The sequence below is a fragment of the Panthera uncia genome, chromosome D2 (genome assembly GCF_023721935.1).
Source record: "Panthera uncia isolate 11264 chromosome D2, Puncia_PCG_1.0, whole genome shotgun sequence".
Classification (NCBI taxonomy): domain Eukaryota; kingdom Metazoa; phylum Chordata; class Mammalia; order Carnivora; family Felidae; genus Panthera; species Panthera uncia.
The window spans coordinates 43,080,464-43,093,405 of record NC_064818.1 but is presented as its reverse complement, the minus strand read 5'-3'; the positions used below and the strand labels follow the sequence as shown (position 1 = coordinate 43,093,405).

At 43.7% G+C, this 12,942-nt stretch overlaps 1 pseudogene; it reads right to left on the bottom strand.

The window, feature by feature from the left end:
• Positions 1-508: 508 nt before the first annotated feature.
• LOC125933518 (tigger transposable element-derived protein 1-like) lies at positions 509-2,323 on the bottom strand (annotated as a pseudogene).
• Positions 2,324-12,942: the final 10,619 nt, after the last annotated feature.

The following is a 12,942-nucleotide window of genomic DNA, read 5'->3' as shown; positions in this document are numbered from 1 at the left end:
TTTATACTTCCACCCGCAGTTAAAGTTGCCCCCATTGTCCCATGTTTTCCCCAATACTTCGAATTATCTGATTTTAAATGTTTTTCTAATTTTGTGGACATAAAATGTCATTTCTTCATCTTTCTAAAAAAAAATCTCTGGTTTTATTTAAATATTTTTTTCTTAAATAAGCTCTATGCCATATATATATATATATATATATATATATATATATATATGCACATACATACACACATACACTCCCAGTTTGGGGCTGGACTTTTCACTTTCTTTACAGTGTTTTCTAATAGAAGTTCTTAATTTTGATGTAGTTGCATTTATTATGATTAGAACTATTTTATATTGTTTAATACAGGCATACTTTGGAGATATTGAGAGTTCAGTTCTAGACCACCACAATAAAGTGGGTCAAATGAAGTTTTTGGGTTCCCAATGCATGTAAAATATATATTTATACTATACCATAGTCTCTTAAGTGTGCAATAGCATTAAATCTTAAAAATGTACACCCCTTAATTAATACTTTAGACTTGCTTTCAGCATATCATAATTTTTTTGCTGGTAGAGGGTCCTGTCTCCATGTTGATGGCTGCTGACTGACCAGGGTGCTGGTTGCTGAAGGCTGGGCGACTGTGGCAATTTCTTAAAATAAGACAACAGTAAAATTTGTTGCATTTATTGACTCTTCCTTTCACAATTTCTCTGTAGCATGTGATGCCTGTTTGATAGCATTTTACCCGCAGTCTGACTCTTTTAAAAACTGGAGTCAGTTCTCCCAGAACTTGCTGCTGCTTTATCAACTAAATTTATGGAATATTCTAAATCTTTTATCATCATTTCAACAATCTCACAGCATCTTCCCCAGGAGTAGATTCCATCTCAAGAAACCACTTGCTCTGCTCATCCATGAGGAGCGACTCCATATTTGTTGGAGTTCCATCATGAGGTTGCAACCATTCAGTCCCATCTTCAGGCTCCACTTCTGATTCCAGTTCTCTTGCTATTTCCACCACCTCTGCAGTTACTTCCTCCACAGAAGCCTTGACCATGAGGGCTGGAATACACGTCTTCCAAGTCCTGTGAATGTTGATATTTTGACAGTTTCCCATGAATCACGAATATTTTTAATGGCAACGGAAATGGTGACTCCTTTCCAGAAGGTTTTCAATTTACTTTGCCCAGATCTATTGGAGGAGTCACTATGGATGGCAGCTACAGCCTTACAAAATATGTTTCTTAAATAATAAGACCTGAAAGTTGAAATTACTCCTTTGTCCATGGGCCGCAGAATGGATGCTGTGTTAGCAGGCACGAAAACATTAATCTCAGCATACATCATCAGAGCCCTTGGGTGACCTGGTGCATTGTCAGTGAGCAGTAATATTTTTTAAGGAATTCCTTTTTCTGAGCAATAGGTCTCAACAGTGGGCTTAAAACATTCAGGAAAGCCTCTTGTAAACAGATGTGCTGTCACCAGGCTTTGTTCTTTCATTCACAGAGCACAGCGTAGATTTAACATACTTCTTAAGCGCCGTAGGGTTTTCAAAAAGGCAAATGAGCATTGGCTTCAACTCAAAGTCAGCAGCTGCATTAATGTCTATGAAAAGAGTCAGCCTGTTCTTTGAAGATTTGAAGCCAGGCATTGACTTCTCCCTAGCTCTGAAAGTCCTAGAAGGCATCTTCTTCCAATATAAGGCTGTTTCCTCTACAGGAAAACCTGTTGTTGAATGTAGCTGTCTTTATTATCTTACCTAGATCGTCTGGAGAACTTGCTCCAGCTCGTGCATCAGTACTGGCTGCTTCACTTTGCACTTTTATGCTATGCAGATGGCCTCTTTCCTTAAACATCATGAACCAACCTCTGCTGGCTTCCAACTTTCCTTCTGCAGCTTCTTCACCTTTCTCAGTCCTCACAGAATTGAGGTGAGTTGGGGCCTTGCTCTGGGTTAGGCTTTGGCTTAGGGGAATGTTGTGACTGGTTTGATCTTCTACCTGGACCACTAAAACTTTCTCCATGGCAGAAATAAGGCCGTTTGGCTTTCTTATCATTTATGTATTCACTGCAGTAGCACTTTTAATTTCCTTTGCAAATTTTCCCTTTTTATTCACAACCTGGCTAACTATTTGGTGCAAGAGGCCTAGCTTTCAGCCTATCTCAGCTTTCGACATGCCTTCCTTGCTAAGCTGAATCATTTCTAGCTTTGGATTTAAAGTGAGAGACGGTGACTCTTCCTTTCACATGGACACTTAGAGGCCATAGTAGAGTTATTAATTGGGATAATTTATTTTTTGTTTTTAATTTCTCATTTTTTTTTGAGAGAGAGAGAGAGAGAGAGAGAAAATCTTAAGCAGGCCCCATGTGGAGCCTGATGCAGGGTTTGATTGAACAACCCTGGGATCATGACCTGAGCCAAAATCAAGAGTTGGATGCTCAACCGACAGAGCCACCCAGCTGCCCCTAATGGCCTAATTTCAATATTGCTGTGTCTCAAGGAATAGGAACCTGGGACAGAGGGAGGGGGTGGAATAGCTAGTAGAGCAGTCAGAAAACACACATCTATGATTTAAACTTGCTGCCTTAGATGGACACAGTTGTGGCACCCCCAAACGATTATAATAACATCAAAGATCACTGATCACAGATCATCATAATATAATAATGAAAAAATTTGAAATATGGTGAGAATTACTAAAATGTGACACAGGAACAAAGTAAGAAAATGCTGTTGGGAAAATGGTTCCAATAGACTTGCTGGGTGCAGGGGTATCACAACATTTCAATTTGCAAAAAAAACCTCAATTTCTGCAAAGTGCAATAAAACAAGGCACACCCTATGATGAGTTATGTCTGTAAATCCTTCTCTACCTAAGTTGATAAAGACATTCTTCTGTATTCTAAAAATATTGAACTTTCCTTTTCACATGTAAGTGCATGATCTATTTGGAATTGATTTTATGTTAAAAATATCAATTTCATTTTTCCCATGTGAACAACCAATTAGCCCAGCACCAGTTCTGACCCTTCTCTGTCAGTCTTTGTGATAAGCTGAATAATGGTTCCTCAGAGATGTCCACTTCCTAGTCCTTGGAACTTGCAAATGTTATTTTATATGGCAGAAGGAAATAGGCAGCTATGATTAAGGATCTTGAGAAGGGGAGGTTATCTTGGATTGTGTCGGTGAGCCTGATGTAGTCAGAAGGGTCCTCATAAGAGTGAGGAGTAGACTTAGTAGACATTGATGATGCACTTTGAAGAAAGAGGAAAGGAGCATGAGCCATGGGATTGCAATGTGGTAGCCTCTAGAAGCTAGAAAAGGCATAACAACACATTCTGCCCTAGAGCCTCCGAAAGGAACACAGCCTTGTGGACATATTTAGAATTCTGGCCTCCAGAACTGACAATGAATTTGTGTTGCTTTAAGCCACTGAATGTGTGGCAAATGGTTGCAGCAGCAACAGGAAACTAATATAGTCTTCAACATCACCTTTGTCATATGTAAAGGTTTCATGCTCTTCTGAGGCTGTTTCTGGGCTATCTGTTCCATTATTCTTCTGCCCACACCACGCTGTTTTAGTTATAGTAACTTTATAATAAATGTTGATACCTGGTAAAGCAGATCCTTCATTCACCTTCTCCCTATGTCTTGGCTACTTGACTCTTCTTAGAGTCATTTCCAGATACATTTCAGAATCCACTTGTCAAGTTCCTCAAAATAGACACTTTTGGAATTCTACTTAGAATTACATTGACTCTATAGTCAATTTGGGGAAAACGGACCTCATTCTTTTAATGTTTATTTATTTGAGAGAGTGAGAGAGAGCATGCAACTGGGGGAGGGGCAGAGAGAGAAGGAGACAGAGAATCCCAAGCAGGCTCCATGCTATCAGTGCAGAGCCCCACACGGGGCTGGATCACACGATCCTTGGATCATGACCTGAGCCCAAATCAAGAGTCCGGTGCTTAACCAACTGAGCCACCCAGGTGCCCCTTAAGATTATGTTTTCTAACTGCTGTTGGTATATAGAAATGTAATTAATTTTTTTTTCATATAATCTCTTACTACAATAATTTGTCTATAGATTATTTTTGGTTTTCTATTAGACAGTATCACCTGTGTAATGAAAGTTTGATTTCACTGTTTTTTTATACATTTTTTAAATACATTTTTTCTTCTCTTACTGCATTGGCTAGCATCACCAATATAACATTGATAGAAGTGGTAATTGTGACAATCCTTTCTATATTTCTAGTTTTAAAGGAATTTTAACATTTTCCCATGACAATAATATCTGGTATAGATTCTTTTTAAATTATGATCTGGTGTTGAACTTCATCAAATGGTCCTCCTCATGCTTTCCTTCCAGTGAAATACAGCAACATTTTCTAGTAAGAATGGACTGTCCCTGTTGTTGTCTTTGATTGCTTCTCTCTGGCATCTCTATGAGACATGTCATTCAACTTCTGACCTAATGTGCTTTGCCAAAGCTCAGGAAGGGGAGCCCTGGGTGATCTCAGCTAAGAGTAGACACATGACCCAATGCACATGTGGCTCGATGCTGGCCAAGTATTCCAATGTGAAGACCCTAACCTGTGTTCAAAAGTGTGGAGCCTGGGAGCTTCCAAGCCACAGAGATGAGGGGTCAGAATTGGTCATGGCAATGCTGGATCACTGCAAGATGAAGTCACAGGGAGCAGAAACCTGGAACCATGGAGCATAAGGCAGAGTCACAGGAAGGAGATATGTAGACCCCCCCCCCCAACACACACATGCAAAGAGTTGCCTCTTTTGATCCTAATGATTCTCAGATCCCAACCTTGTTCTCATGAAGCCTGGCTCTGCTTCATTTCTGCTCTTACAGAAAATTTCTTTTCCTCTTACTAGTTGTCTCAGTGGGCTTCTCCACACGATTAACCAAGCCTGACCCATATCTCCTGACACATCAGTTCCTATGATGCTGACCTCCACAGCATCTGTCACACTGACCCTTGCTTTCCCATCCCCAGAACCTCATTCAGGTCTTTTTCATGTCTCTGTAGAACTCTCATGCTGGTGGCAAACAAGTGTCTAGGTTGGCCCTTAGGCAATCACCTTCCCTGGCTTCCAGATGCATCAATCTGCAGCCTAGCTCTGAAACTGCCTCTGCCCTAACCTAACTAACAACTGGCCATGGCTGTCCAGCCTTTCCGAAATCTGAACACATCACCTTGGCATTCAAGGATCTGCGCAGTTTGCTCTCATTACCTCTCAAACATTTTTTACCTCTCAGCTACAAGTGACCCACACTGCGACAAACCATATTTGCTTTGGGCATCAGTGCGCTCACACTCTGCTCCCCAGGAGCCCTTGCTTTCACCTGCAGGCTGATTCTCCTTAGGTCCTCTCAGGCTGCAAAGAACCACCACCCTCTCAGGTCCCTTAGAGATGGAGACGCTGGAAGTCAGGACACATCTCAGCAATGGTGACCAGCCCTCAGGAGCACATGTACACTGGTCCCCTGCCTGCAGTCCTGCTATTCCCATGACTCCTATGTTCTGCTATGGCTCCCCTGCTCCATCGACAAGCCCCTCTGTCCCTACTTCAGAAGCATTACCAACACCTGACTCTCAACCACTGAAGCTGCCACTCACTAAGAAGGTTCTGCCCACATCGTTTCTTCAGAAGCACCTGCGGGTCCTAAAGATGCCAACAGTCCTCCGGGATTCCTCTCCAGGATAACTACCTTTCTTTTCTTCTTCAGGTTTCCCTACTGGATATATATGCTTACTGTATTTTGAAATTAAACAAAAATTTTTTTAAGGTTTATTTATTTTTGAGAAAGAGAGAGCGAGCGCTGGCATGAGCAGGGGAAGGGCAGAAAAATAGGAAGACAGAGAATCCGAAGCAAACTCTGCTCTGTTATCTCAGAGCCTGATGCAGGGCTCGAATTCAAGAACACAGACCATGACCTGAGTCAAAGTCTGGCACTTAACCGACTGAGCCACCCAGGCGTCCCTAAACTTAATTTTTAAAGTGAAAAAACCAAAACAGTGATAAAGCTGGAGTCCCACTGACTCACTCTTCTAATCTGGTTTCTCTTCTCTGAGGTACCCATTTGGGATGTCTTCTGGCCTTTTTTTTTTTTTTTCCATAAATTATATCCTATTTTATGTACAGATGACCCCCACAGCCTTATTTATTGTTGCTTATTTTGAAATACTTTCTCTTCAAAGAAGAAGAGAAATTTGGAAGGTTAAGAGATGTACATAGGCCAACATTCACCAGGTAGAAAAGGATAAGCAACGAAAAATCTCGGCTACCCCTGTCCCTTAGCAGAGGCCTTCTCCACCTAAGACACCTCTTCCCATCCCTCGCCTGGTTGGTTAACTTGTTTTCAAGGTCCTTGTTGCTAGCTGACACAGAAGTAATACCCGCCAGTTTCTGTTGTCCCCGGCACTGATTGGAGGCCACCAACAGAGAAGGGACCGAGTCTGTCTCGCCCAGAGCCTCTCCTAGCTCTTAGAACAGCGCCCCACGCCCAATAGAAGGCAGACTGAGGAGTCGAAGGCGGGTCTGGCAGTCTGGGGCAGTGACAGTGGGGGAGAGCTCTGGAAGGTGCGGTCCTGGGAGTGAGTGATGTCCTTTGAGGAAGGGCACAGAAGAGAGTTGAGGACAGAGGTTCAAGCGGAAGAAGGAGGGAAGGATGCGGGGTTGAAGGATGACCGGGGTAGGGTGGGGACAACCCTGGGCACCGGGTCTGGTTGGTTCTGTTTCTCGGGCACTTCCCTGCTCAGGGCTATTGGTGTGTCCTCCCCTCCCATCGGCCCATCCCGAGGTGCAACCTCCTTGGAGACCGGCCGAGCTGGGCCGCCTTCTGTCCCCAAACCCAGCTCAAACCTGTCAAGGAGCAGCGGCGGCGAGGGTGGGAGTTGCCGCTGGTGGGCTCAGAGTCCAGCGCCTGTCCCCGGGCGCGGCTCTACGCAGGCTGGCCGGTGGAGAGAGCGCGGCGGGACCAGAAGCCCCGCTTAGCTTGCGTCCCCGTGGTGCCATCGGAGGCCCCGGAAGGGCCTCACCGCCCCTCCCCCTCCCCCGGGCGGGGGGGGGGGGGGCTGCCTGGAGAGGAAGCTGGCGGGGGCTGGAGGGTGCGGAGCAAGGCCTCAGGTCCCGCGCCTGTCCTGCCCTTTTCGGTCCTGTCCTGGAGTCTTGCCAGCACCCTGGGGCGGCGCTGGGCCCGAGGTGGCGGGTGTCCTCTGCTCGGGGGAGTTATCGGGAGGGCGTGCAGTCTGTGGGCGTCCGACAGGGGAAGCCGGGCCCAGCCACCTCTCCTGCTTCTTCCCCCGGGGCGGGGGTCATCAGCCCCCATCCCGCCCCCCTCCGTCCCCGCACCACCAGTCCCGGCCTCCATCCTCCCCGGTGGCCTCCGCCCTCCCCGCCTGGAAGGTGTGGGTGTGGGGCCCCCAAGCGCCACACTGGGGAAATCCCCAAAGGTTTCTGGGGAGAAAAAAGTCGGATCACTAAAGGATCGGTGGCGCGGGCAGCTGCGCGGGGTGGACCACCTGCTGCCTGCCGGGCTGGTTCTCCCGGCCTGCGCGCCCGACCCCGGCTCCCCGCCGGCCTCCCGGCTGCGCTCCCCGCGAGCTGGCCCCACTCTTCCTCCCTCGTTCCACTTCTGAGTTTTCTGACCGCACCGGAGACTGCAGTCCCGGCCTGGGTCCCAGGTGCCTGCAGCGCCCCCTGCAGTGAGTCCCGAGACATTCCCCAACCCAGCCATGAGTGGAAGCCCCCAGAGCCTTCCTCTCTTCTCCGCCTCTGTGGGCGGTTATTAGTTCTTAGTTTGAATCCAATGTCCAATATACAGGAAATGACACAAAACAAATGTGAAGCTTAGGAAATTATGATGAAATGAACAACCTTGCCATCACCAAGAAATAGTACTTTTCCGGCCTCTCCATATTACCGGCCCTAAGTCCCATCCCAATCTCACCCACTTGCCTCCTTCCAAAAGTACCCACCCAGTGCCCTGACTTTATAGTTGTTACTCCCCTTGAGGTTCTTTACAGTGTTTATCATTCAGGTGCCTCTCTAGATGCTAGAGGTTAGCCTTGCTCATGTCTTTTAAAAGTTTTAATCTGCAGGTTCCTTCTGCATCTCTCTTTTCATTACAATGTATCTGGGGAAGCAAGTGAGCCATTTCCCCTGTAGGGTTTTCCAGCCCGGATGTTGCAGATGGCTTTCTCAGTACAGTTCAACACATCCCCTGGTCCCTAGAGCTCCTACAAATTGACCACTAGATCCAGAGGCTTGATCAGACTCAGGATCGAGATTTTTTGATGATACTCTAGGTGTTGATGTGCTCTTTCATTGGGGAGCACATAATGTCTGCTTGTCTCTTTTTCCAAGATGTTGGCAGAGAGGATATTCAACTTTTCAAGGCTTACGTTCATTAATTCATTGCGAAAAATGGCGAAATTCTAATTCCATCATTTCTTTCTCATTTAGGAGCTGGGTTGATTTTATAAGGACACCTCCCTTCATTTACTATTTGGTCACCCAAACAGTTCATGGAGGAAAGGCAGGATAGCTGAAAATTTTCATTTATTTGCCCATATTCAAGATAATGAACTGCTACACTGTCATCCTCCAAAGATGATAAATTAGTTTTTATTTTTATTTTTCAAATGTTTATTTATTTTGAGAGAGAGAGAGAGAGAGAGAGAGAGAGAGACACGATGTGTGCATGAGTGGGGGGAGGGGAGGAGGGGGTTGGGCAGAGAGAGAGGGAGAGAGAATCTTAAGCAGGCTGCACGTTCAGCATGAGCCTGACACAGGGCTCTAGCTCACAACTGTGAGATCGTGACCTGAACCAAAATTAAGAGTTGGACCAACCGAACCACCCAGGCACCTCGATAAATTAGTTTTTAAGAATACCGCGAGGAAGTTAAGGATTTAAACATATTTGATGGATTTCAGTACATTGCAGTTATTATCATTACTGATGTTCAAACTGTCCCATCTTTGGCCAGCGGGAACTTCTTCAGGTTAACTCTTAAGTCCTTCCTACACGACCCCATTAGGATGAGTGTTTCCTTGCTATCTGGTTTCCTTGCTATCCAGATGTTTCCAGCTCATCTTGTATTATTTCCTGCCCAAGACTAGAATCAGCCATTTCTCCAAGAAGCCCTGGTTTCTTTTAATGGGAAATAATAGTGAAGACCACGGCTGGAATGTTAGGAATCCTCCTTACTGCTGGGTTGCTCATAGAACGGTCTTTTTGGTGAGAAAACCTAAAAATAGCATATATGATAAAATACTCATGCTTCTCCATCCAATTCCAACTGAGGACTCCAGGGTTCTTACTTAACCTTTTCTGTTACATCTATATTTCCTCTTCCACACAGGGAAACCTGCTTCTCAAGGACACAGTGAATAATTAAATTAGAATATCCAATTAGTCACTTATTTTTTTATCTCAATTTATGTACACATAGGTTCAAAATAACAATCACAGTACTACCACAAAAGACACTGATGAAAGAAATTCAAGATAGATAAGTGAAAATTTATTCCATGCTCTTGGGTTGGAAGAATATTGTTAAAATGTTCTTTCTACCCAGAGAAATCTACAGATTCGATGGAATCGCTATCAAAATTCCAATGGCATTTTCCCACAGAACAAATAATCCTAACATTTGTCTGGAATCACAAAAGACCCTGAATAGCCAAAGCAATCTTGAGAAAGAGGAACGAAGCCGGAGGCATTGCCCTCCCTACACTCAAAGTATATTACAAAGCTATATCAGTCAATGCCATACTCATATAGCAGTATGTATTAGCATTAAAAGAGACACTTAGATCAGTGGAACAGAATAGAGGGCCCAGAAATAAACCCATGCATATCTGGCCAGCTAAGTTACAACAAAGGTACCAAGAATATACAATGGAATGAACAGTCTCTCTCTTTTTTTAATTTTTTAACATTTATTTATTATTGAGAGACAGAGAGACACAGAACATGAGCAGGGGAGGGGTAAAGAGAGGGGGAGACACAGAATCTGAAGTAGGCTCCAGGCTCCGAGCTGTCAGCACAAAGCCTGACACAGGGCTCGAACTCACAAACTGTGAGATCATGACCACAGCCGAAGTTGGACGCTCAACTGACTGAGGTGGATGCTCAACTGACTGAGTCTCTTTAATAAATGATGTTGTGGGAGGGCGCCTGGGTGGCTCAGTCAGTTAAGCACCTGAGTCTTGGTTTTGGCTAAGGTTGTGATCTCATGGTTTGTGAGACTGAGCTCTGTGCTGACAGTGTGGAGCCTGCTTTGGGATTCTCTCTCTGCCCATCCCCTACTCACACTCTTTCTCTCTCAAAATAAACAAACAAACTTAAAAAAGTAAATGACGTTGTGAAAACTGAATAGCCACACATAAAAAAATGAAACTGGATCCCTATATTATACCACACACAAACATTAACTCAAATAGATTAAAGACTTGAATGTAAGACCTGAAACCATGAAACTCTGAGAAGGAAATATAGGCAGTAAGCACCATGACATCAGTCTTGGTGAAGATTTTTTTGGATCTGACTCCAAAAGCAAAGGAAATAAAAGCAAAAGCAAAAGCAAACAAGTGAGACTACATGAAACTAAAAAACTTTGGCCCAGAAAAACCAATGACAAAATGAGAATGCAACCTGCTGAATAGGAAAAGATACTTGCAAATGATGTATCTGCTACGTGGTTAATATCCATAGTATATAAAGAATTCATACAACTCAATACCAAAAAAAAATCAATTAATAGGAAGAAGATCTGAATAGACATTTTCCCAAAGAAGACATACAGATGGCCAACAGACGCATGAAAAGATGCTCAACATCACTCATCATCAGGGAAATGCAAATGAAAACCACAGTGAGATATCACTTCATACCTGTTAGAATAGCCAGCATCAAAAAGACAAGAAATAGCCAATGTTGGGATGTGGAGAAAAGGGAACCGATGTGTGCAGTTGCCGGGAATGTAAATTGGTGCAGCCACAGTGGAAAACAGTATGGAGGGTCTTCAAAAACTTAAAAATAGTAGTGTCATATGATCCAACAATTCTACTTCTGGGCATTTATTCTGAAGAAAACAAAAACACTAACTCAAAATGATATCTGCACCCCCATGTTCATTGTAGCATTATTTACAATAACCAGGATATAGAAACCAGAGTGTCCACAGATGAATGAGTGGATTACAAAAATGGTGTTGTGTACACACACACACACACACACACACACACACACACACACACTGGAATATTATTCAGCCATAAAAAGGACTGAAATCTTGCCATTTGCTATAACATAGATGGACCTTGAGGGCATTATACTAAGTGAAATAAGTCAGACAGAGAAAGACAAATACCACATGATCTCACTTATATGTGGAATTAAACAACAAAACACTCAGCTCGCAGATACAGAGAACAGACTAATGGTGTCACGGGTGGGGACAGGGAGGAAATGGGTGAAGGTGAGGTACAGACTTCCATTTATAAAATAAATAAGTCCTGGGCATAGAATGTACAGCATGGTGACTACAGACAGTATTAATACTGTCTTGCATATTTGAAAGATGTTGAGAGTAGATATTAAAAGTTCTTATCACAAGATAAAAACATTTTTGTAACTGTATGGTAATGGATGTTAACTAGACTTACTGTAGTGATCATTTTGCAGCATATACAAATATCAAATCATTATGCTGTACACCTGAAACTAATATTCTATGTCAATTGTACCTCAATTAAAAAAATAAAAACTACTATATCCTAGGAAAAAATAGCAGAACTAGACTTCTGAAAACAGTTAACTCTTTCTGCATAATATTAAAATTCCACTCTCCATTTCTTCTGTTTGTACCATAACTACATTCTCAGGACGTAAAGCCGTTACATAGTATCATCTCTTTTTGACTCTCATGTAATCTTAATTCTACAAGTAACTATATGGATTTACTGCTCACCACCACCTCTTACCATAATGTCTCTTTAGTTATTCTGGTTTGGAAGCTGATTATTCAGTGCATTCCTCAGGGGGGCTGGTGGATCACTCTTCTATAACAGCATAATAAAGGCAGGGTCAGTATTACTGATTTTCCCCTTTGACTCAGGCTCCCATCTGGCTCAGCACAGAACTGTTAATGATTCTCTCTTCATTTAAAAGTTTGAGATTTTGCTCATCAAGGATTTTTTGGCATTAAATTTGCTTTTTAAAAAAGTATTGCATTAAAATCTCATTTACCTTGATTACTGAGTTGTTTGAGGCTCCCTAAAATTTTGCGCCTGAGGACAGAGCCTTTCTGGCCTCACTCTGGTTCCAGCCCTAAATTGGAGCTTTTCCTTTGTCTTTCCTCTTCCCATCCCACTTAATTTTGATTCCACTCCTGTCAGCTGCCGTCTATTGTCGGGTCCACTGCCAAGAGAGCTCAGGCAGCTTAGTGTGAGAATTCACAGACCTTCAGACCTTATTGTACAGCCTTACCTCGCCCACCGGTGGGGTGAGCCACGCCCTCCCAGTCTCAGCTGCACATCCTCGCTCTGCCCCCATACTGTGCCCAGGAGAGGCTCTCCTGCCAGGAGTGAGTGGGGGCTCATTCTGCTCTTATACTGAGAGTGTGCAGGGCCCTCAGGCCTCTAGTTACCCTATTGATTCCTTCTGCTTTCCCTAATACTCATCGTGATGTACTACAGGTCTCATGGCTCTTGTCCACCCAGTTCTATTTTGTGGTGATGGGGGATATACCATATCACCCAGTCCTGTAAAGACTGTCCATGGGTTTTGGTTTTAATATCTTACTGCTCTGTTTGTATTTGTGTGGGAATTTTGGAAGGCACAAAACTATATTTCCACTACCACCACCATCTTCCCAGAATTCTTATATTTTTAACAGGATACTTTAAAAGAAAACAATGGAGA